The sequence below is a fragment of the Gorilla gorilla genome, chromosome 1, assembly GCF_029281585.2.
Source record: "Gorilla gorilla gorilla isolate KB3781 chromosome 1, NHGRI_mGorGor1-v2.1_pri, whole genome shotgun sequence".
Lineage (NCBI taxonomy): Eukaryota > Metazoa > Chordata > Mammalia > Primates > Hominidae > Gorilla > Gorilla gorilla.
Window position 1 is genome coordinate 64,192,708 of NC_073224.2, and position 26,471 is coordinate 64,219,178.

General features: G+C 36.8%; 1 long non-coding RNA gene across 1 annotated transcript in view; it reads left to right on the top strand.

Moving 5' to 3' along the window:
• The window catches only part of LOC129531652 (uncharacterized), a 556,454-nt gene that overhangs the window by 169,773 nt on the left and 360,210 nt on the right, over positions 1 to 26,471 (top strand). Inside the window, exon 3 of the long non-coding RNA XR_010135178.1 lies at positions 2,697 to 2,766. This is a non-coding gene — a long non-coding RNA (uncharacterized lncRNA). The remainder of the gene's footprint in view (positions 1 to 2,696; positions 2,767 to 26,471) is intronic.

Consider the following 26,471-nt stretch of genomic DNA (forward strand, 5'->3'; position numbering starts at 1 on the left):
CACAGAGTCCCCACTGGGGCACTGATGGTGCCCCACCATCCTCCAGATCCCAGAATGGTAGAGCGACTGGCAGCTTGTACCCTGTGCCTGGAAAAGCCACAGGCTCTCAGTTCCAACCTGTGAGAGAAGCTACTTGGGCTGCACCCTAAAAATCCACAGGGCATTGGGAGTCTACCCCTTGCTCCATTGTGCCTTCCATGTGGGACATGGAGTCAAAGGATATAATTTTGGAGCTTTAAGATTTAAAGACTGCCCTGCTGGGTTCTGGACTTTCATGGAGCATGTAGCCCCCTTTTTTGGCTGATTTTTCCCTTTTGGAATGAGAATGTTTACCTAATGCTTGTACCCCCATTGTGTCTTAGAAGTAACTAACTTGTTTTTTATTGTATAGGCTCATAAGGGGAAGGGATTTGCCTTGTCTCGGATGAGACTTTGGACTTTGAATTTCTGAGTTAATGCTGAAATGTGTTAAGACTTTGGGGGACTGTTGGGAAGGGACACTTGTATTTTGCAATGTGAGAAGAAACTGAGGCTTGAGGGCAAGGGGCAGAATTGATATAGTTTGGATATGTGTCCCCTCTAAATCTCTTGTTGAATTGTAATATCCAGTGTTGGAGGTGGGACCTGGTAGGAGGTGATTGGCTCATGGGGGAGGATCTTCATGATGGTGAGTGAGTTCTCTCAAGATCTGGTTGTTTAAAAGAGTGTGGCACCTCCCTCCCCACAACCCTCTCTCTCTTGCTCCTGCTGGCACCATGTGAGACACTTGCTCCCCTGTCACCTCCTGCCATGATTGGAAGCTTCCTGAGGCCTATCCAGAAGCAGATGCCAGTGCTATGCTTCCTGTATAGCCTGCAGAACCATGAGCCAATTAAATTTCTTTTTTAAAAAAATAAATTACTTAGTACCAGGTATTTCTTTATAGCAATGCAAGAATGGCCTAATACAGAGGTATGTTTTAAATATTAGAGAGCAACTTCAATAAATGACTGTTAACTTTCCAAGTTTCTAATAACACTATTCCAGTGATTTTATTTGCTTTTGCTCTTACTAAACATCGAGGTGGCTAACAATAGAGACTTATTTGCTTTGCTTTTCCTCATTAATTATATAATTTTCTTAGAAAAATCTCTCAAGGTTTCCTGACATGTTCTGTTCTTTCCAAAACCATGCCAGTTATTGCTGACAAACACATTAACTCCACTTTCTTCATGTCCTTTCTAATGCTTTGCTTTTATGTCTATTTACATATATCTATATATATAAAGTGTATACATTTATATAATATGTGTATATAATATATATACCTATATATTTTATTATTATTATTTTACTAAATATTGGTGTCAGACTTACTGGACATTTGTTTCTAGTAATAATCTTCCTACTTGAGAAAGTAGCTCTAAGTCAACAGATAGTGTCCATGCTTAGCAGTATACTACTATTATTGTGAGTACAAGTGGTCTGTGGTGTTCCACTGTTTTCTGTGTCTGTTCTGTTTTTGTTTTTTTTTTTTATTAAGACTTGTCTGCCATCTTATTTGTATTCTATTTTAAAAAATAAATGAAAGGCTTTGATTTTGTTGAATCCCAGTGACATGTTCATCTTGCTGCTTTGAAATCTCACATTTCAAAAGACTGTGAGTCAATTCTCACAGCTATACCTTTTCCTGCTGCGTGAGTTTGATCAAATCAGCTAACTTCTTTTCAGTTTTCTTTGTGTAGAAGTCAAAGGCGATCATCAGCAACTTGCAGCTATGGTAGTGGCATGGGAAGATCTCCTTTTGAAATTCTATACCAATCAAAACTAGCCCCAGAGAAATTAAGATTTAGACAGAATTTGCCATAGCTAGGATGTTTTCCATTTTTCTTATGATGTTAGAGTTCTTTGCCTAGACTTCTTCCTAAAATTTAGTAAATTTGGCAATCCACCTGTTCCAAATGCAGGGCCCCTCTTACCACTGCAACTCTGCATTCACTGGGCCAATCTTCCAGATTGCTTCTTTCCCTATCAATATTGTCTTGGATTTCCTTTTTTATTTAGTTAGTTGATTTCTGTAAATTAATATGTTAATCAAATGTATAAATGTATGTTCAGATGTTAATGTCACAGACTATTCCTTCCAACTTCAATTTAATTTTCCTGCTTTTTCTTAGATACTTATAGCTGGATATTGATCCCTCCCAACTGCAGATCTTATCCAGCTCCCTCCTGTTGTGGAGGAATATTGAGTTGTCTGTTGTTTTAGATAGGATTTTTATAGTTACAAGTGTCAGCAGCCCCATATTGACTGTTAATTAGCTTAGGTAAATAGGAAGATAACTGGAATACCCTCGGGTACCTTAAGTAATAAAAGGAAATGTTGAACAACTAACCCCTCAAAGATCAGCTAAGACTGAACTAGGGGGTAGGGGACTTAGAATGCTTGTAAATTGTGAATTTGCTATAGACCAGAGTCAGCTACAAATTGGGGAAACATGACTGTCAGCAACTTGTGAAGCTTATATTTTGCACTTCTAAAGGCAGCAGAATCCTGAAGTGTAAACAATCTCTTCTTACCCATGTTTTTTCCTCCTGTGTGTTTTGTCTTGCCTATTTTTTTTATTGTGTTATGAAAACAGAAAACCAGGGCAATATATTTGGTAGGAACTCAAAGATAGAACAAACTCGTAATCTTGTTTTATGTTTTGTTTCAGATGCAATGGAAGATCAGAAAATATAAATTTATGAACTGCTATAAACTGTTATTTTCTTTGTGAAGATCAGGTAACTTTTGTCTTCTCTTTGTAGTCACTGCAACGTTTTAAGTTCTATTTCATCTGAAGTTGATGTTTTATTTGTGACTTTGTGGCTTATCCCCATATTGGTTCTCTTAAGACCAGGCTCTTAGTTGCAACAGGAAGATCTTAACATACCAAAAACAGTGTATAGAAATATTAAGAGGCCTATTTTGTGTGGGAGTTTGTTCCATTTTTCTAGCCTGGGGTTTCTTTTCTCACATTTTGCTTAGGCAAGGTTGAGGCATCTCTGTTGCCCCATGTGAAAGAGTGAGCAATACAGACAAAGTGTGGCAATTAGTAATGCTTGCACTAAATGAGGGCAGGAGGTTGATATGTACACGAAAGCGGGGAAATGAGGCCAGAATGGGATAAGGATTGGAAATGTCATGGTGGGGCTGAGAACGTCCGGACAATCTCTGAAACTGATCTGTCCCTCTCCTGACTTCATTGTTCACTGTAGAACAACTGTTGATTGATTCTCAACAAGACTGAAACCACTGCAGAATACAGCACTTGTATCAGGAATTATGTGACCCTCTTCAATCCTGGAAATCACATTCTTTAACCTTGTAGATGGTCACATTTCATAATTTATCTTTCATATTTTTAGATGAATCATTATACACCATTCATGGAAAATTAAAAGCTGCTGAGAAGACCTAAAAATTATCAGTCCATTAGGATTTTCCCCCTTTATACAGAATTTCCCCGATTTGGGGCAGTTTCCAAGACAGTAGAATAATACCATAGAAAATGTCACAATTTCACTTCTTTTTTATGAGAAAATTTGTGTGTTTTACACAAAAGATCACTTCGGAAGTAATAATGAAATAGATTTAAAACATTGAGGCTTTCTCTCTCTTTGTCTCTCTGCCTCTTTCTCTCTCTCTTCTTTCTGGTAGAAACCATACCCAACTTTCAAATCAAATATCAGTTGGTCTAGAGAAGGAAGGCCTGGGAAGCTGTGGATAGCTCTAAAACCATTTGATTGCACAACTGCTATGAGATGAGGGTATGACAAAGGTGTTTGTAATCTCATAGAAAGTTGAATAAAAGTACCTATGATTACATCAAATTAAAGTCTATTTTAGCCATGCCTAATCCAATATAACACTTGATATTAACCAATGGTTAACCAATAATTAACCAATGATTAAAACTATGCCCAGCACTATGTAGTAAGAAGGACATTATCCAGGCTTTTTTCTTTCTCAGAAACACTGTTCAGTCTCCTCTTTCTACTTCTTTAATATGCCTTTTCTGCCAAAACCCTTGTATTTTTGTACCTGAACTATTTTTCTTCTTTCCCCTTCCTTCCTTCCCTCCCCCCACCCTTCCTTCCTTCCTTCCTTCCTTCCTTCCTTCCTTCCTTCCTTCCTTCCTCCCTCTCCACCTCCTCTCTCTTCCTTCCTTCTGCCTCTCTCCCTCCCTCTCTTTCCTTTCCTAGACAATTTCACTGTGAAACCTTTACCTTTGTTAGCAGTTTACCTTTGTGAAATTAGAAGAAAAAATAGATCACCTCAATGAGTAGTTCAACTCTTGGGGCTTTTGAGGACTGTCTCCCATGGTCAAGTACAATCTATAGTCTTTCAGTCATGATCTACAAACAAAGCAAAATTTTTCTGAACAAATGTTTCACATTATTTTAACAGATCAGAATGAGGAATGACTTTGTTGAGACATATTTAAGGGAAATTGAAACTAAGGTTAGTTTTTATGTGCTAGGAGTTAGAGTTCAGTAGGAAAAAAACTAAGGTGTTTTCAAAAAATTTTTAAAGTATATTTTTGAGCAGGGGTCATTTTTGGATATAAATTCAATACCCCAACAGGAGAGGCCTCTCCAAACCGGTTCCAGATGCTAATATCATTGTCTCTTTATTAAGTTAATAGACTATGAAAAAAATACCTATTTTTAAACATGTGTTTTTGGAAGACCTCTCAATTTTACCCAAAGTAAAAAATCAAAATTCCTGTAATGGTCTGTGGGGCCTGACATTATTTAATTCCTGACTCCTCTGGCCTAAACATCATTTACTCTTCTCTCTCCTCATTCACCTCCAGCCTCACTGGCCCCCTGGCTGCTTCTCAACCTGTCAGGCTCATTCTTGCCTTTGGGCTCTTGCGCTGGCTATTCCTTTTGCCTGGAATATCCCCAGATATCTACTTGGCCAGTTCCTTCACTTCCTTCACGTTTTTGGTCAGATGCTGTCTTGTCAATGAGGCCTTCTGCAACCACCGTAATTAGAATTGCAGTTGGCCCTCTCCTTATCCTGTTACCATCTATCTTCATCTGCTTTCCCCCTCATTCTACTTAATAACTTCTAACCCACTATTTAATTCAATATATTATGTTTATGTTAGTTTTCTGCCTCTTCCCCATTACAATGAAGAATCTATGAGGACAAGGATCTTTCTCTGTTTTGCTCAAATGTCTGGAATAGTACCTGGCCCATAGAAGGTACTAAAAAATCTTGTTGAATAAAGGGGTTAAGGGCTGGGGCTTACATTAATTTGTTCAATGATTTAACAAACATTTAGTAAATGCTTATTTTCTGCTAGTCACTCTGCTAGATAAAAGAATCCAGAGGTGAGTCTTATTTTTGAGAGAGAGAAAAATGAATGGAAAAAAACCAAAACAACAACAACAAAAAACATGCATTATGTACAATTCTGGGCATTCTGGGAGGACATAAGGTGGTGCGTAACCCAGTATAGGCAGGATCATAAAGGATTCATTAATTTTATTTACTCAACAAATAATACTTCCTATGTGCTAATTATGCTTCCAGGCACTTTAAAAGAGGGCAGGTCCAACCAGCTTGTGTTCTTTGCCCTTTGCCCTTTCCCCTACATCCCTCTGTCTGAGCAGCCATCTCGCCTACCATGTGGTTTCAAAAGGGCAAATGCCAGAGGCCAAGGCTAGCTGAACATAAATATAGAAAGATTTCAGTTCCTGATGAAATCGTGAAGCCATAGTTCCAGCTTGATTGGCCGATCTCCAGATTTCATGTACGTGAGAAAAGAAAGGATCAAACTTTTACCACTATGACTTGACTTTACCATCTTTGAGATGTATTGTTTGGCACCCAGCAATAAAAGGGAAGGAAATCAGCATACCTTAAATTATCTCCACTCTTCTCTGTCCAGTTTTAGTTAGTTGGAGCATCATTTCTATATGACTGGAATATGAAGGGTTGAGGCAATGAAAAGCCTGCCCAGTTTTTTTTCTAATTGCTTCCTCCAGCAACTGTGCATGTAGGCTTCTTTCCACAAAGTCAGCAAGGGGCAGCCGAGTGGAGTGACGGAGATTTCATTCAGCTTTTTAAGGCAAGGCCTCTACCCTCCTGTGCAGCAAAAGCACAAAGCAGTTATCCTACGTAGAAAGCTCTCTGTGTGTTTGGGACTATTTTGTTTTATTTTATTTTTAGAGACAGGATCTGGCCCTGTCACTCAGGCTGGAGTGCACTGGCATGATCGCAGCTGACTATAGCCTTGAACTGGGCTCAAGGGATCCTCCTGCCTCAGCCTTCTGAGTAGCTAGGATTACAGGCACATGCCACCATTCCTTGTTATTTTTTTTTTTTTAGACTTATATTGATATGGTTTTGATTGTTGCCCAGGCTGGTCTTGAACTCCTGGCCACAAGTGATCCTCCTGCTTCCTTCATCTCCCAAAGTTCTGGGAATACAGGCATGAGCAACCACACCAAGGTAGGACTAGTCTAGATTTTAATATAACATCAACCCATGTGCCCCACAAAGGCTCTGCTGATATCTATTTTCCCTTGTAGAGTTTTATCGGCATAGTCTAAAACCCCACTTTCTGCCTGTGCCTGCATGTGGCTAATGTTTCCAGAAAAGAAAATGTCAGTGATCTAAGCCCACCAGTGAAGGGATCTTCCCTTTTTGAATTTTAATTCATCTAATTTTCTTTGCTTCTCTAGCTGTCTGATGTCCTCAACAATATGACATTTTCGTAATTAGTTTGTTTTAATTTTCCAAGTCCTACCACTTCCTCTTACATCCTTCTCAGAAATAGTATTCTGAACTCTTAGATTTAGTGAAAGTTTGGATATATTCTGGGATTCTAAACTGAAGTGATTTTCTCTTGAGCCCCTGGAAGAAGGATATGCAGGCAGCGCTCTGTTGTAGCTCTGACAGGCAATAGTGCCTTTACTATTGTACTGTTATTTTGCAAAAGCACTGCTTACTGTTTTCATATTACTTGCAGTGTTTTTTAAAAAATGTGGAAACAATACAGTCATGCTTAAATAGAACAAGTGTAAAAAAGAAGGCAAGCAAAGTCAGCCTGAGTGTCATGTTGAGCTTACCTTTCCATCCACATGCTAAGGACCCAAGTCACATGTGTCTGGCTATTACAATTCACTTTTTTCTTATACACCCCTACCAGATCCAGAGAAAATGGATCATATTGAGCAGTCTGACTAGGAAGACGATAGAACTTCATTTTTAGAGCAATCTTATGAGGTATGCACAATTACTCATATCTTAGATAAGGAAATGGAGGCTCAAAGGGATAAAGAAACTTACTTAAGATCACATAGCAAATACATGGTGGTTAATAGAGAACAGAGAATTTTCCTCACCCATGATCAGGCTCTGCCTGCTTTTGTTTCTCTGAACCGCAGTATAGCCCTGTCTTGAGAAACTGTCTTTCTTCCCTTTGCTAGTGGTCTAATCCATTGTGTCTGCTCCTAGCTCTGACTTCATCCCCCCAACTCTCTGGAGGCCTGGTTGTGCCTTCCCTCCTGCAAGGCCTTATTGGAGGAAAAAGTCTCCATTTCCCTTAGTTCCACTTTAATTTGTACCCTTTTCCCCTTTAAAGGAAAACAAAACAAGCAAGTAGAAAAAAAATCACCATTAACATTTCAAGAATAAAAGAAACCCAAATCTCCTATCTAAAGCATTTTTTTTTCTTTTTGTTGTGTGTGATAGGACATTTTATACTCCAGTGGTTAAGATTTCTCTTTTAATCTATGCAATTTTAGGTTTTCATATCTTGTGGCTCTGCCTCTAATTTTCTTTTTAATTATGGCAAATGGGACACACCGATACACACATGCTCTATCCTCTCTTTTGGAGTTTTGTCACCTCAAGTCATCCAAAACAGAAAGATGGATATCTCTAATAGGAACTATATTGATTAGAGTGCTATGATATTCTGGGCTTGTAATGTAATCAAAAATGAGCCTTGATTCTCTCTATAAAATTGGGAAAATATTACCTGACTTTTTTTTCCCTCAGTGATAAAATTAGGAGAAATGGTATCTATGTGGAATTCAACTTTTAAGAGGAACATTTTATGAAAATAGCCTAAGTTGCTAGAATGTGCTATTTATGCATATGCTTATTAAATATATATTTATAAAATGATTATATATATTATTTATGTTTCAGCTTCTTTTAAAAAATAAAACCAAAACTTTCCAGAATTAGATATACTAGTCCTTGTACATTAGTTCCGTTTTTCCTCCAACTGTGCAAAAACTCTTCATATTGCTTCATATTGAAGAAGATAAAGAGAAATGCTGCAGTGTGGGTTGACCAGAAGCCAATTCAGGGAAAGAGATTTGTGTGCAGGAAGTTTATTGGGCATGCATTTTGGGTTCAATACCTGTGGAGGATGAAGGTCAGTGAAATAGGGCAGAGAGAGAGATTGGGCTGAGCTGCAGTCACAACGAGGGCCTCAGTCAATCCTGCAGTCATCATCGAACCTAGGCCTGCCCTCAGACTTTATCCAGCTTGAATCAAGGTGACTGTGCCTTTAAATCATTCGCTGACTAGTGATGGGATGCAAGCTGCCCCAACAAAGGTGCTGGGACGTTAGGGGAAGTAGGTCCCTTCAGCTATGCTTAGCTAAGAGGTGTTGGTTGGCAACACTTTCAGCAACTGGGGAATGAATGCTACAGTCCTGAAGTGGGGGAATCTGGGTGGCACAGCAGAGCAATCACTATGATTAAGACATTAATCAACAGTGCAGATTGCATTCTTCATTATGTTTATATTTATATCTATTAGATGACTCATGAAATTGCCTTTTTAATTTTTATTTATTTTTATTTATTTATTTTTTTTGAGGTGGGGTCTCGCTCTGTCACCCAGGCTGGAGTGCAATGCCACGATCTCGGCTCACTGCAACCTCCGCCTCCTGGCTTCAAGCGATTCTCCTGTTTCAGCCTCCTGAGTAGCTGGGAGTACAGGCGCGTTATCACACCTGGCTAATATTCTTTTGTATTTTTAGTAGAGATGGGGTTTCACCATGTTGATCAGGCTGGTCTCAAACTCCTGACATTGTCATCTGCCTGCCTTGGGCTCCCAAAGTGCTGGGATTACAGGCGTGAGCCACTGTGCCCGGCCGGAATTGCCAGTTTTATACTAAAAATTTGTTGAATATTGACAATTTATGTGATACACAATCTAATTATGTCATTTATTTTCAGGAGTTTGTGTGAAAGCATACAGCAATAGAAAAATAATTAGTGAGTAGAGAGTGTAGGAGCAGATAGAATAGTTGGTTTTACTAGTTGATATTGATGCTATTACAAAGCAGTCCATATTTCCAAAAACAAATTTTATCTTTTTAAAGAAGAAGCTTTCAGTTTTCTTGATTTTCTATTTCCTATTTTATTGAGTTCTGCTCTGATTTTTATTTCATTTTTTCTGCTAAGTTTAGGTTTTATGTGCTTTTCTTTTTCTGCTTTCTTGAGGCGAAAGCTGAGATAATTGAATTAAGACATTTCTTGTTTTCTAACGTAGATGTTTAGTGCTATGAATTCCCTTTAAGTACTACTTAAGCTGCATCCCCTAAATTTTGATATGTTGTGTTTTCATTTTTACTTAGTTCAAAATACACCTTAACCTCCTTTTTGATTTCTTTGACCCATAGATTACTTAGTAATGTGTTAGTTAGTTTCCATATACTTGGAGATTTTTTCAAAGATATTTTTGTTTCTGAGTTTCAATTTAATCCTATTAAGATACAGAGAACATACTCTGTATGGCTTGGATCTCAATACGTCTAAAACGTATTGATACACTTTATGGCCCAAAATATGTTCTATTTTCATAAATGATCTATGTGCACTTGGAAGGGGTGTGCAGGCCTATCTTGTCTAATTGCACTTCACTTTATTCCACTTCATAGATAGTGTAGTTTTTACAAACTGAAGGTTTGTGGCAACCCTGCGTTAAACAAGTCTATCTGCACCTTTTTCGAACTGCATGTGTTTATTCCATGTCTCTGTGTTCCGTTTTGGTAATGCTCAAAATATTTTAACATTTCATTATTATTATATCTGTTATGGTGATCTGTGACCAGTGATGTTTGATTTTACCATCATCACTGTTTTGGAATGCTACTAACCTCACCCATATCAGATAGTGAACTTAATTGATAAATGTTGTTTGTGTTCTGGCTGCTGTACTGCTGGCCATTCCCCATCTCTCTCTCTCTCTCTTCAGGCCTTCCTATTTCCTGACACACAACAATGTTAAAATTAGTCCAGTTAATAACCCCAAAATGGCCTCTAAATGTTCAACTGAAAGGAAGAGTCACATGAGTCTCACCTTAAATTAAAAGTTAGAAATGACTGGGCTTAGTGAGGAAGGAATCATGAGATGCAGCAATTCAGTCATATTTTCAGGCTCCAATTCTATTTCTAGTTCTCCTGCTATTTGCACCACATCCGCAGTGACTCAACTTCTTCCAAACGCCTGTTATTACTGATCTTTTGACCTCCTCTCATGAATCACAAATGTTCTCAATGGCATCTGGAATAGTGAATCCTTTCCACAAGGTTTTCAATTTACTTTGCCCAGATCCACCAGAGGAATCACTGTCTAGCTGAGATCCAGAGGAGTCACTTTCAGCTGAGATAAGCTGAAAGCTAGGCCTCTTGCACCAGTGAGCTAAGTTATAAATGCAAAGGAAAAGTTCTTGAAGGAAATTAAAAGTGCTACTCCAGTGAACACACAAATGATAAGAAGGCAAACCAGCCTCACTGCTGATGTGGAGAAAGTTTTAGTGGTCTGGAGAGAAGATCAAAGCAGCCACAACATTTCTTTAAACCAAACCCTAATCCAGAGCAAGGCCGTAACTCTTCAAATCTATGAAGCCGAGAGGTGCAGCTACAGAGGAAAAGTTGGAACCTAGCAGAGGTTGGTTCATGACATTTAAGGAAAGAAGCCATCTCTATAACATAAAAGTGCAAGGTGAAGCAGCAAGTGCTGGTGTAAAAGCTTCAGCGAGTTATCCAGAGCATCTACTGAAGATCATTTAAGAGAATGGCTACACTAAATAATAGATATTCAGTGTAGACAGAACAGCCTTATATTGGAAGAAGATGCCATCTAGGACTTTCCTACTTAGGGTAAGTCAATGCCTGGCTTCAAAGCTTCAAAGGACAGGCTGAGTCTTTTGTGAGGGACTAATGCAGATGGTGACTTTAAGTTAAAGCCAATGCTCATTTACCATTTTGAAAACCCTAGGGCTCTTAAGAATTATACTAAATGTACTCTGTGCTCTAGAAATGGAAAAACAAATCCTGGATGACAGTTCATCTGTTTACAGCATGGCTTACTGAATAATTTAAGCCAACCATTGAGACCTAGTGCTTAGAAAAAAGATTTTTATCAAAATATTACTGCTCCTTCACAATGTACCTAGTCACCGAAGAGCTCTGTTGGAGATGTACGAGGAGATTAATGCTGTTTACATGCCTGCTAATACAACATTTATTCTACACCCCATGGACCAAGTAGTAATTCCAATTTTCAAGTCTTATTATTTAAGAAATATATTTCACAGGACTATAGCTGCCAGAGATAGTGATTCCTCTGGTGGATCTGGACAAAGTAAATTGAAAACATTGTGGGAAGGATTCACCATTCTACATGCCATTGAGAACATCTGTGATTCATAAGAGGAGGTTAAAATATCAGTAATAACAGGATTTTGGAAGAAGTTGAGTCACTGCAGAAGTGGTGGAAATTCCAAGAGAACTAGAATTAGAATTGGAGCCTGAAGATGTGATTGAATTGCTCCATCTCATGATAAAACTTGAATGAACAAGGAGTTGCTTCTTATGGATGAGCAAAGAAAGTGGCTTCTTGAGGTAGAATCTACTCCTAGTGAAGATGTTGTGAACGCTGCTGAAATAACAACAAAGGATTTAGAATACAACATAAGCTTAGTTGATAAAGCAGGAGCATGATTTGAGATGATTGACTTGTAAAAGAAGTTCTACAGTGATAAAATGCTATCACGTGCTACAAGGAAATCTTTCATGAAAGGAAGAGTCAATCAATGCAGCAAACTTCACTTTTGTCTTATTTTAAGAAATTGCTGCAGCCACCTTAACCTTTAGTAACCACCACCCTGGTCAGCCAGCAGCCATCAGCGTCAAGGCAGGACCCTCCACCAGCAAAAAGATGATGACTCACTGAAGGCTCAAATGATTGCTAGCATTTTTTAGCAATAAAGTCTTTAAATCAGAGTATGTACATTGCTTTTTAGACATAATGCCATCACACAGTTAATAGGCTCCAATATAGTATAAACTTAGCTTTTGCAATGCACTGGAAAACAACAAATTTCGTGAGATTCTTTTTATTGTGATACAGTCTTTATTGTGATACTCTGGTACTGAACCTGCAATATCTCCGAGGCATGCATGTATAGTCTACTGTTGTTATATGGAATGTTCTATAAATGACAACTCCAGTTGGTTGATAATGTTAAGTCTTTTATATTTTACTAATTAACTATTTAATTAGTCATCCAATTACTTAGAGAAGATATTGAAATTTCCAACTATAATTGTAAATTTGTATCTTACAGTTTTATCAGTTTTTGCCTCCTTTATCTTGAAGCTCTCTTATTAGTGGCATACATATTTTAATTTTAGCCCCTTTGGATCAAATCATCTTTATCATTATGAAATGACCTTCTTCATCCCTGTAATATTCTCTGCTCTGAAATCTGCTTTGTCTGACGTTAATATAGCCAGAGCTGTTTTCTTTAGGTTGGTATTAACATGATATTTTTCCTGTGTCATCTTATTTTTACCCATTTTATGTATTTATTTTAAAAATGTGTTTCTTGAAGGCCTTATGTAGTTGGACCTAGCTTTTCAGTACAATCTGATGAGCTCTGCTTTTTATTTGGGGTGCTTAGATTATTTATATTTAATTCAGTTATTAATATGGTTGTAGTTAAATCTACAATTTTGCTATTTGTTTTCTATTTGTCTCATCTATTTTTTGTTCTCTTTTTCTGGCTTATTTTGGATTAATTCTGCCTTTTTTATGATTTCAACATCACTTCTTTTGTTGGCTTCTTAGCTGTAATTCTTTTTTAAAAAAAAATCAGTGTTGACTTTAGGGTTTATAGTTAACATCCTTAACATATGAGTGTCTGCCTTCAAGTGATATTATATCACTTTATGGTCTTATACTTTTAATCAAATTTACAAATCTTTTTACCAATTATTTCTTCAAATATTCTTCCTGTTGCCTCCCCCCTTCTCTCCTTTAGAGACTTCAATCACATATATATTTGGTTGCTTAAATTTACTCCACAGATCACTGCTAGTTGGTTTTTTAAAAAATTTTCTTTCTGTCTTTCCCTCCCTCCCTCCCTTCCTCTCTCTTTTTCTTTCTTTCTCTTTCTTTCTTTCTTTCTTTCTTTTTCTTTTCTTTATTTTCTTTCTTTCTTTCTTTCTTTCTTTCTTTCTTTCTTTCTTTCTTTCTTTCTTTCTTTCTTTCTTTCTTTTTTTGAGTGATTTTTCCGTCTGTGTTCCATTTGGGTGGTTTCTTTTGCTTGTCTTCAAGTTCTGTAACATTTTCTTCTGCAGTGTCCAATATGACATTTATCTTATCCAGTACATTTTTAATTTTAGACGTCGTAGTTTTCATCTTTAGAAGTTTGATTGTGTCTTTTTATATCTTCCATTACTTTACTTACCATGCTCAATCTTTTTTTCTAACTTCTTGAGCATATGAGATGTAGTTATAATAACTGTTTTAATATTCTTGTCTACTAATTATATTATCTGTATTATTTCTTCAGAAGTTTCAGTTGATTGATTATCCTCTTCATTATAGGTTGTATGTTCTAGGCTTCTTTGCATGCCTGACAATTTTTGATTGAATGGCAGAAATTGTGTATTTTATTTTTTCAAATACTAGGTACTTCGCCTTCCTATAAATATTCTTGTCCTTATTTCTGAGATAAGGTTCAGTTACTAGAAAATATTTTTATTTTTTCAAATCAAGTTTTGTGAAGTGGGATCAATGCAATATTTTTTCAAAGGTTAATTTTCCCAGTAGTGAGGCAAAGCCCTTCTTAGTACTCTCCCTAATACTTTTTAAATTTTAGGTTTTTCACTCTGGCTTTTGGGATTAATCCCATCCCTGTGTGATGTCTAAGCATTGTTCCTTCTGATTCTTTCTAGTCATTTTTTTCCTTGGGCCCTGGTAGTTTTATCACAAACAAATGCTAATCAGTATTCAACTGAATACTGAAGTGGAACCCTCTACAAACTCTACAGTCATTTATCTCTGTGCATGTTCTTTTCTTGTATTTTTTCCTGCAGATTCTATCTGCTTTAGTTTCCTTGAAGTCCCAGCTTTTGCCTCTTCAACTTACAGAGACTGCTGGACTCTCCCTGGGTTTCTTTACCCAACACAGTAGGCTAGACACTCTTCCCAGGCAGTAAATTGTGTAATCATAGGCTCACTTTGGTTGTTTCCTATCTCACAGGGATCACTACTCTTTATTATCTAAAATCTTGTGAGTCCTGGAAAGTAAGTCTTTGAAAAGAGAAATCTTCAGCTTGGTGACAGCCTACATTCAGTGACCATAATTTTTGTGTCATTTTTATGTTGATATAATTCTTTTCTAGCCATAAGTTTTTCCTGCTTTGATATTACATGTTGACAGCTCATTCATATCAAAATTTATTCTTCATTTATATGTTTATTTGACTATAAATTGACTTGCAGAGCACTAGTATGCTGATCTTATTGCATTTCTTCATGAATATAATATAATGATTATATAGATTATCAAATAACTTCGATCTGTAGTTATTTAAAGTTACTACTTAAAATAACTTTAAATAACATTTAAATAAATGTAGATTTAAAGTTACACTATTAGACTTTGTCTTTAGAGTGATGGCATTTGAGGCTGAAAAGAAGTAATTGAAATAAACGGATTGGCTCGTAGCTGGTCAACCGTCTAGTCTAGCGTCAACCAATGCGTCACTGTCAGAGCAAGAGACAGCTCTTGGGAGCATGACTTCCAACCACTTGTCCTAACCTCTAGACCACACTTTCCATTATTCAAAACCCTAAAAATGATTAAGGAAGTACTACTTGCTTTGTTAGCATACTTATGTCAAATGATAACTTTCAAGTTTGGTTGTGTCACAGACAGATCTAGAAATTCATTAATATTGTTAACATATACCAATTTCCCCTTCTTACATGGTTGGAAATAACACATTATGTATTGCAGTGGTTTGACCAATTAAAAAGAAAAGAATCTTACTGTAGTACAGGCATCTGAAAATAAAAATAACTTTCAAGAGACTGACTTAATATAGTGACCCTTCGAGGGGTAATCTAGGAGGAATAAACTAGGGGAAGTAAAGTGATCTAGAACAGGCTGATTATCAGGAGACTTCCTGCTATGCTCATGCAGGCACAGCTCTCTGTGCCAGTTTTTCATTTGTCATACATGCCAGTGATTAAAATCACCCTTGGAAGCACTTATGGCCAATGTTTTCCTTCAGACTTGGTGTAGAAGCATTTTTTTTTTTTTTTTGAGATGGAGTCTCACTTTGTTGCCCAGGCTGGAGTGCTGTGGCACGATCTTGGCTCACTGCAACCTCTGCCTCCCAGGTTCAAGCCATTCTCCTGCCTCAGCCTCCCAAGTAGCTGAGACTACAGGCGCACAGCACCACACCCAGCTATTTATTTATTTATTTTTTGTATTTTTAGGAGCCATGGGGTTTCACCATGTTGGTCAGGTTGGTCTCCATCTCCTGACCTTGTGATCTGCCCACCTTGGCCTCCCAAAGTGCTGGGATTACAGGCGTGAGCCACCGTGCCCGGTCCTGGTGTAGAAGCATTTTTACACTACTGATAAAGGTGATAATCATAGCTAATAATAAATACGCTAAGATAACAAATATAAAACCATCTTAGATGTTTTAGATTACTTGGTCTAATCTTTACCGTAATCCTTTGAGACAAATTTCACTATCCCCATTTAACAAATTTGACAACTGAGTTTAAAAGAGATAAACTTTTCTAACTAGAAGTGTCAAAACTTGGAATAGAACTTAAGCCCGACTTCAAATTCATGCTTGTTTCATTGTTTTAAGCTGCTTCTCAAAGTTGCTGCTTCATATGACTAAAGCTATCATTACTTCAAGGTGCCATTTCCTCTAAGTGTATTGAGCATGTTGCACCTAGAAGACCTCGTTTCCACACACAGAGAACCTTTCTCATTCAAATCAAGTTATTCCCCTATTTTGGTAGTCACAAGAGTTACCCTTGTGGCTTCTTTTTTGCATTTGTGTCTTTCCCAAGTTGAAATCTGATTTGGAACTTCTCTCACCTTTATGGAGCCCATAGCTCATAATCAAAGGTCTTTCCTGGTAAATTATCTTCCAGGGCTATACATTTTTTGTTTGTTTTGTTTCATTATTTCTCCCTCCATCAACTTAATCAATTGCTTTCTTTCCCTAGGCCGTTCTTCTCACAGAAATTTTTATCAGTGTATGAAGACTGTAGCTTTTAACAGCATATTAAGGCCTTTATCTCGTTTTCAAGTATGATTCAGAAGGTAGCCTTTTCAGTTCAAAATTAGAATGACAATGTATCATCCTATGAGATTTTTGGGACTTGGCTTGTGAGTTGAATGCCTCATTGAATATCCCTGTTTAAAAATAACTCTAATTTTTGGATTTCAAAGTCATCTATTATATGATTATTTCAAGTGTATTTTGTAAATTTTGGTGTAGAGAATTGGGTAATAGTTTACAGAACTATTTAAGGGTTTTTCAAGTTAAAATGTTTCAAGATCACTTCGTAGTACAACATTTTGTGCCAAAGTGAAAAATGTGAAAAGAGACTTTGAAGGCAGTAAGCTGGGTAAGAAGTTATGTGACTGACTTTAATAATATAATTCCAATGCAGTTTATAAGAACCCTGCATACCATGGGGGTTTCCATTAGAAAAATACTAAAATTTACTTCTGTGAAATCTAGGGGCTTTTCGATGTTCAGCTGTCACATATGTGGACTGAAAAATTAAATCTTGTTTCATAAGCATCCTGTGTCAGTTTCTTTGCAGTGCAGGAAATAGGTTCAGAAAAGATAAGAAAGATATACAAAATAGCTGTGCAGGATGCCCTGCATACCAGTTCGTACCAATGTGGCCATTTCCAGGAATCAATGGTTGATTATTTTTCACGTGATATACTTAAAACACAGTGACGGGAGGATATCCACATTCAGTCAAGTTCTCAAGCATGTTTGCCGATATCGTCATATGTTCTTGTATTTATTATTAATGCTGACAGGTGGGCCCAGGCAACTGTATGGTATCTATGCTTTCTCTCTGTTTCTGTTTTCATATGTCATTTAGAAAACAGCTTAAAATGATCAACTTCATCTACATTTCACTCTTGACATATGATGCTTCTCCTCAAGAATATCAAAATATCTTTACTAGACAGGTACATAGGTTCAAACATGTATATTATAATATGTGTATCACAGATCCTTAGAAAATACACATTTTTCACGTGTCAATTCTCATTAATACAACACTATGAGATGGGTATTATTAATTTAGAATGAAATGTCTAGCCTCAGAGATTTTTAAAAACTTAAGTTCACAAATCTAATAAGAGATACATATATTAAGAATTCACTATGTGCTATCTTTTCTGTGTATTCATCCATCCTCACAATGACCATAGGAGGAAGGAACTGCTTAATTAACTCCATTTGACAGATGAGGCAACTACAGGTTTGAAAGGTTAAGTAATTTGCCTGAGTTTACACAATTAGCAGGTTTTAGGGCTAGGATTTTTAGCCCTGGTTGTCTGATTTGATCCCCAGTGACTGTCCAGTTTACCTATTTTCTTTCCCTGGTCATTGGCTCCATCATGACAGAACCACAGAACATACCCAGGGCTTCCAATGGGGTATCCATTCTAAGATGTGCTAAAAATTTATAAGTATCAGAATTTAATTTATATAAAATCATCGACAAATTGATGGCTAGGGATAGCAATAATTTCCACAACTAGAATTCTTTTTTTCACTTTATTTATTTATTTATTTATTTATTTATTTATTTTTTACTCATGAGAGTAAAACCATAGAAACATCTGCCCCTAAATATATCCTTGAGTAAAAGTGATAGAAAATGTTTTATTTTATTATGTATTTATTTATTTTGAGACGGAGCCTTGCTCTGTTGCCCCAGGCTGGAGTGCAATGGCGTGATCTCGGCTCACTGCAACCTCGGCTTCCTGGGTTCAAGCGATTCTCCTGCCTCAGCTTCCCAAGCAGCTGGGATTACCAGCGCCTGCCACCGCACCCAGCTAATTTTTGTATTTTTAGTAGAGACGGGGTTTCACCATGCTGGCCAGAGTGGTCTCAAACTCCAAACCTCAGGCGAGCCGCCCACCTTGCCCTCCCAAAGTGCTAGGATTACAGGCGTGAGCCACCGTGCCCAGCCTAGAAAATGTTTTAGTAACTTGGCACAGCAACTAATGTGTGGAAGAACCTCTTATCAGTTAAAAGGGTGCCCCCAAGAGTGATCAGTTGTTACTAAAAGTATTAACCATAAATAATATAAAACCTCTGTAGGGTATTTCCCTTAACTATTTGAAACATCTACCTTTCGTGCATGGCAAAGCCTTAGTTTTGAGTCAACCAAAAAACCCTGCTGGAGAAGTGGTGGTGAGTTTTTCTGGAGTACTACCCCCTGGCCTTCCTGTCCTGTAAACTGAGATAAATTCCCCTGCAGTGAACTTCAGAGCTGTGCTTATGAGCAAATGTGCATAGTAACCAACTGCTTTGTCCTCAGAGGTCAATTCTTCTCTTGAACTTCCCCAAGTGACATCTGATATGGGGGAAGTCTTCCAGTTTCTCAAGTTCTCTTTCAGAGCGGTGGTGACTTTTAGCACCCTTTCTCTTTGTTGAAATAAATGGCTCTAAAACTTTGAAAAATGCTGGCAGGAAAGCTAGTAACCACAATTAGTCATAAACTGCATTGATATAGACAGATCCTTGCTCTTTTACTTCCATTGGAGCATTGACTACTCAGAGTAGAAGCCTTAGCTCAATGCTCAAACAGCCTCAAGTCAAGGCTCACACAGTTCTTGAAAATGACACTGTGGCTGCAGACACAAGGCTGCATCCTAAGCATATGATTAATGCTTGGAAGTTATGTCTTTCTACCAGGGAGGAAATGCTACTGCAAACCTTAACCTTGAAAATTCAGACTGAAAAATTCCAACATAAGTCATAGATACAATTATTAATTAAATGAAAATTGATGTGTAAATCCCCTGCATCTCTCTGGATGACCTTTTTCTAGTGCTCTTGACTACACTGTCTCCAGTGAACCTCCTGGGTAGTTGCATGATTATAACATGTATTCCCTGTGTATTTTAATCAGTTACTGGGATGGTTAAAGGGAGATACTTTAGGGCACAGTTATCACTTCCAAGCTGTATTAGCCCCTTATAATGCTTACTCTAAACAGTTGCTAATGTTTTGACCTTTGCAGCCCATCTGAAAAGCAGATTTGGCCGGATATGTTGGCTCATGCCTGTAATCCTAAAACTTTCGGAGGCTGAGGTGGGAGGATCATTTGAGGCTATGAGTTTGAGATCAGCATAAGCAACATAGTGAGATCCCTGTCTCTACAAATAACAATAATAATAACTTTTAAAAAAACTATAAAATTTTGAAAAGTGGATTTACTTGGCTGTTTGTTATTTAAGTGAGTTCAAATTGAGAATTTAAGTGGAAGCTAAATTAGCATATGAATGATAAGTACTGATTAAAGGCTACTGGAGGAAGAATAAAGAATGAGGAGAAAGTACAATAGGTTAAAGCTCTGTAGGCGAATCTCAGTTCTGGAAATGGCACTGGCATGGGTGTCCATGCTTAAAGCTCAAGAAAAAAACACAACTTACTCTCAGAGGGCTCTCTGCCTGTCCTCACAGCAGCTTTCTGTTGGCTTAAAAGAGGCTCACGATTTCTAAGTAACTGTAAGTAGGGCAGCAACAGAAGCGGGTTAGAGGTTTTTTTTTTTGTTTGTTTTTTTGGGTTTTTTTTTGCTTATTTCTTTCTTTCTTTTTTCCTTTTAGTTAAAACCTTTAGTTACTAAGAAGCAACCATGAAGACTTCTGAGGAATAATGCGGGGAAAGACAAAATTTTATGTAAAGACCAGTTCAAGTGAAAGGAAGAATCTATTACTTTAACTTCTCTAGTAAATTCTTAAGGGTTGGAATGTAACTTTCATCATCTATTCAATTTAGGGCATTTGATTAGTACATTATGCACACTATTGAAAGCAATGCAGAATTATTATTGTTTTTACTATTTACCTAGTAGAGAAAGTGCTGCATGCTAATTGCACAATTATGTTTAAGACACAGCGGAATAAAATTAGTGCTATTAGACCAGTACAGAAAAGTGATATAACATTGAAAAGATGCAGAACTCACAATAGCGGTGTCAAGTTTAATTCCCAGAGGCTACCTTGCTTCCAGTATTCACCGACACAAAATTGTCTGGTGGGTCTTTCATTATAGATGGAATTAAATGAGAGTAGTATTAGTACATTCTTTCATCTACTATTGTAGTTTAAATAAAAACCCTTTCAGTTAGCATATAAAAAACTGTCCTTTGGAAAGCCTGAAGTAGTATACCTGTAATCTGTAGGAGGAAATGAAATTCAAGTTCAATTAGGGGATGACTTTTAAAAACTTTCTATTTTGATATAATTTTAGACTTATGGAAACCTTGAAAGGATAGTACAGAACTTTTGAATAACTTTCACTCACTCCCCTTAATTTTGACATCTTCTATAGTGATTTTTATAATTAGTGAAACTAGGAAATTAACATTAGTTAATACTATTAACTGAACTACAGACTTTACTCAAACTTCCTCAGTTTTTCTACTAGGGTTCTTTTCTGGCTTACCCTTCAGATTGGCAAAATACTGAAGATATCTGATAGACCAAATGTTGATAAGGATGTCCAGTTGGAATGCTCACACACTGGTATCAACACTAAGGCAAATAATTTAGTAATATTTAGAACTACACTGTTCAATAGGGTAGACACTAGCCACATGTGGCTATTGAGCACTTGAAATGTGTTGAACTATGAGCTGGGCATGGTGGCTCACACCTGTAATCCCAGCACTTTGGGAGGCTGAGGCGGGTGGATTGCCTGAGGTCAGGAGTTCGAGACCAGCCTGGCCAACATAGTGAGACCCTGTCTCTACTAAAAATACAAAAAATTAGCTGGGTATGGTGGCAGGCATCTGTAATCCCAGCTACTACTACTAGGGAGGCTGAGGCAGGAGAATCACCTGAAGCCAGGAGGCGGAGGTTGCAGTGAGCCAAGATCATGCCATTGCACTCCAGCCTGGGCAACAAGAGCAAAACTCTGTCTCAACAAAAAACAACAACAACAACAACAACAACAACAACAACAACAACAACAAAGAAATGTATTGAACTAAGCTGGGCTATAAGTATAAAATACACATTAATTTTCAAAGAATTGATACAAAAATGTAAGCTATCACATTGATAATTTTTATTTTGGTTATATTTTGAAATATATTTTGAATATATTGTATTAAATAAAATTTATTAAACGTGTATAATATATTTTTTTAACATGGGAACTAGAGAATTTAAAATTATATTTGGAGATCACATTATATTTCTATTAGACAGCACTGGCTGTCTTGAATGTAGAAAGAATATTTACCCTGAGACTCAGATGCATTATGTTAGATGCACCCTGGAGAAATTCTCATACTTTTGCATGAGGAAACATATGCAAGACTTTCATTTTATTCCTTTTTCTAATAATAAGAAATTAGAGACAACTGACATGTTTATCAATAGAGGAATGCATTATAATCCATTTATAGAATTAAAAAACTAGTAGTAAAAACTAGTATAAATTTAATGATCAACTTAGGTAATCACTGCAAACAAAATGATTAAGAAAGTCAAACTGCACAAGGTTAAGAAAACCTTAATGTGAATCTTAACAATTAAAAATATCATTAATTATTATAGATATAGACATAAAGGATTAATATAAAAACATGAATGGGAGTTGAAGTTGATTGCGTTTTTGGCCCTAATTTTTTACCCCCTACTGTATTCATCCCCTTTGACTTGTAACTTATATGCCCTCTCATTACATGTGGGCTGCCTCTTTCCCCCTCTTGACTTTGGATTTGGCCATGTGACTTGCTTTGGCCAAAAGCATGAGATGGAAGTGGTAGTGTGACAGTTTTGAGCCTAGGCCTCGATAGACTGGTATTTCTCCTTGCTTTTTTGTGCCTCTGCGTTGTTAGGAAAAAAGAACATACCTAGGCTAGTCGTAAGGGAAGATACATGGAACAGAGTGAAATGGCCCCAGCCAAGCCAAAACTTAACTGGCTGTCTTCCAACTAGCCCTCATATGCATGAATGGGTTCTGATGAGATCTGCAGATCTTTCGTTCAGATCCATGAAAATAGAAGATTGTAGTTTTAAACCACTGAGTTATGGGTAGTTTGTTATACAGCATGTTTCATAGCAATAGCTGATAGGTGAGATGGTATAATATTTCTGTCTGGGATGGAGGAAAGTAGATGTTGTATATCCAAATATTTTTTATTTTAAAATTGTATAAATATGAAAAAAATGAACATTTATTGAATTTGGATAATAAATATTATTTTGTTATAATTCAAGTTTTTTTATGTTTGAAAATGCAGTTTTTAAAAGATAAAATATTTTAAAAAGTAAAACTAGAGTTCTAATTGCCCACTTTTCTATTTATTTCATTTATGATTTCATGCCAATATTAATTTTCTGAATTTTTGGTTCATGTTCATTACTGGCTTGCTTAAGATAACTGTGGTTCATGCTTTATGTACAATCACCTCTTCTAGTTTAGCTTATGTCCCATAGTTTTTTTTTTAATAAAATACTCATTAATGGTTGCATTAAAATAAAATGGAATGGATTTGGTGAACCTTTAATTTGTATTTCCAGTTTCTGTCATGATCTTATCTATTATAGTGTGAATCACATAGCAGTAAACAGACTTCTAATTTCAACACCTGGTTAAATCTGATAAGTGATGAGTGATAACTCGGCTCTCTTTTTCCTATGTTTTTTAGAAGTAATGAGACATACACAGCTAGAGACGGCTCAATTCTCTGCTTGTGGATAAGAGGAGCATTTGAAGCTTTTTGTCCCAGCTAGTGTCTTTTTTCACCAGCCATTTGTGCTGTGCTTATGGTGGTATTGTGATATGTGAGATAAAAAGAGCTGAACAAACTTATGTTGGTGGAGTCATGGGGAAATGCGGGAAATGAAAAGTCAATTGCACACAAAGCATTGCCAGGAAATAGAAATTGAGCACTCCTGCCAAAGAATGTGTAGAAGGCAATCTGAATATTCTTGCAAAAGTATTTTTTTAATTTATCATACGCCGTTATTATATATCTATTCATTTATTTTTTTTAAATTTGGCAACAAAACCCTTTCCACAGCAATAAGCTAAAAAAGTTTACGTTTAATTAAAAATAAAGTACATATTTCTGTTACTCAGGGAAATTGATGATAGGCATGAATTTGCACAGAACATTTCTCAACATTTTCCATCCACTATGGGGTGTGTAGTGTAGTACTGTCACTGACCACATGAAAAAGAGAAGACACAAATGTACCAAAGAAGTACCAGCATCTACTTCAAAAGTGAGTCATTATTTTATGAAGACTGCAGAGATTAGGTACATCAGTATTTCATGCATTAATGAAAGTCTCTGTGATATTAGTTAAATGGAGCCTGGAAACCATAAACTGCTAAGACCCATTAGAAGCCACCTTAACATGTTGAAATCATGTTTCGTACTTACTGGTGGGTGGTTTCAAGTTCCCTAATGCATGCAGTTACCCAGTATTCTGAGTCCTCAGGCAATCCTCACACACAGGTCCTTCCTCAGCCTGCATCTGCTCCTTCCTGCCTTGGATACCATCTCAGCTCATGATTTTGATGCAAACCTCAGATATGACTTTCGATAGGGATTGCATCCAGAAAGGCATTCAGCTTATTCCATCTTCTATGCCTTCTTATTTTTGACTATCGTACAATATTTTTGTGCATTTATGCTTTCTTCAGATCGCCTTTACTTTAAAAAGAGGAAGTAGTAAGAGTGAAGTTGTTAGTATTCTCAGTGAAATATTCTTTAAAAGTGGGGATAATCCCATCAGCTATTTTAGCTAAATTTATTGGAATAGCCAATATTGGGATTATAATGGTAATTATTTGGAAAAATAGTATTAAGTTTTGTAATACTATTTTTCCAAATAATTACCATTATAATCCCAATATTGTGGCCAAAAATATTAATGTCCCTCAAAGAATTCATATATTTTGATACAGATTCTGTTTTTTAATGTTTGTGCTATTTCTATGAGGTTACAAATTGAAAAAAATTACCATTTTATTTTAAAGGTGGAGAAATTTTCCAAGCTTCTCTAGGAGTGAATGCAGTGGAGATTAAATGAGACTACTCATTCACAATCTATAGCTCTTGATTCCAGGTTGTTTGCATTTTTCATTCACAGTCTATAGCTCCTGATTCCAAGCTGTTTGCACTTCCTCATTAGAAATGATTAGGAATCATGAGAAAAATGGTAATAAGTTTACTGTTGCTGGAAATTTTCAAGTTGTCCATGGAGGTACTTTCTTTTTAGGAAAGAACATACAGTGTATCACAGTTCTTGCATGAACCCCTTTAGAGGAAAAAAAAGTTCAAAGGGGATGTCCAGAGGCGATCGCTCTGGGACTACAGTGAATTGATACTTAGTCAACAGGGGAATTTCTCAAGCTTTCTTAAAGCTTAACCCACAACCACACCTGTCAGCAGTTTCTTCCAAGTGAGAAACATTTACAAGTATATTACGCTTAAAATGTGAAGAATCTTCGAGTCCCTCTTAAACAACTGTTTTTATCCCTTCAAGAGAACTGAATCTAAATAATGGGACTCTGCATGTTTGGCAAATTACTCATTTCCTGAAAATGCAAAACCTAAGTAACAGAAATGAGGATAGCAACACGCTGTGCAGTATAAGTGTGTTTCAAAGGATTCAAGCTCCTCTGAAATATTTCTGTTTAATCGAAGGCCAAAGAGAGTAGATCTCTTACAGTCTTTCTCTACTCCAGGCAATTTCTCTTTTAAAGCATCAGTTGGAATTTCCTTTTTTCATCAATTGACAAAAGCAATTTTTTTTTTTTTTTGAGATGAAGTCTTGCTCTGTCACCCAGGCTGGAGTGCAACGGTGTGATTTAGGCTCACTGCACCCTCTGCCTCCCGGGTTCAAGCGATTCTCCTGCCTCAGCCTCCCGAGTAGCTGGGATTACAGGCACCTGCCATCATGCCCAGCTAATTTTTGCATTTTTATAGAGATGGGGTTTCACCATGTTGGCCAGGCTGGTCTTGAACACCTGACCTCAGGTGATCCACCCACCTCTGCCTTCCAAAGTGATGGGATTACAGGTGTGAGCCACTGTGCCCAGCCAAAGAACGATTCTATTAATGTTAGTTTATTTTGTAGTTTATAGTTCCTACACTAAATTGTAGTTTCTGCAGATGAATTTTGGAGTCATGTTGTTTATTAGTGTTTACTTTGAAACTATATGTGGACTAGAAAGTTCTAATATTTATGGGATTGGTTCATAATACTGAGTAGTACTTGAAGCATTTAGTCTGTCAGACTTTAGGTAAAATCACAGGTTAAATATTCTGGAGAGAGAACACTATCTCTCCATTAAAAGATATATAGAAAATGTGGTTTCATAATAAATCATTATGATATTTAATGATCTATATTGTTTAAAATGAACCAATGTTAAATTTTTATAGAAATAAATTATTCTTATAATCTAATTGGCTATCAGTTGACCTACAAAAGTTGAAGAAAAAGAACAGAAAGAATAAGTCTCTCTTGTCTAAGATAAAGCCAGACATTACAGCAGTGGAAACAGATTTTCTTCAGAAACTACTGACAACAGGAGAAAGAACTGATCCCAGTGCTTTAGGAGGCCGAGGCAGGAGGATTGCTTGAGGCCAGGAGTTTGAGCTCAACCTGGGCAACATAGCAAGATCCTGTCTCTAAAAAAGTTAAAAAAAAAAAAGAAGAAGAAGAAAGAGCTGAACTCCATTCTGATTTGTGCAGAAGTGACTGAGTGTTTTAAAGGGAAAATGAGGGAGTAGGGACAGGGAGCGAGTGAAGTCGTAGGAGCTGCATATATATCTCCAAAGGGAAAGAGACAGGATTCACAATTATAATCCTTTTTTAATAAGTGCACTGAGAAGGAAATAT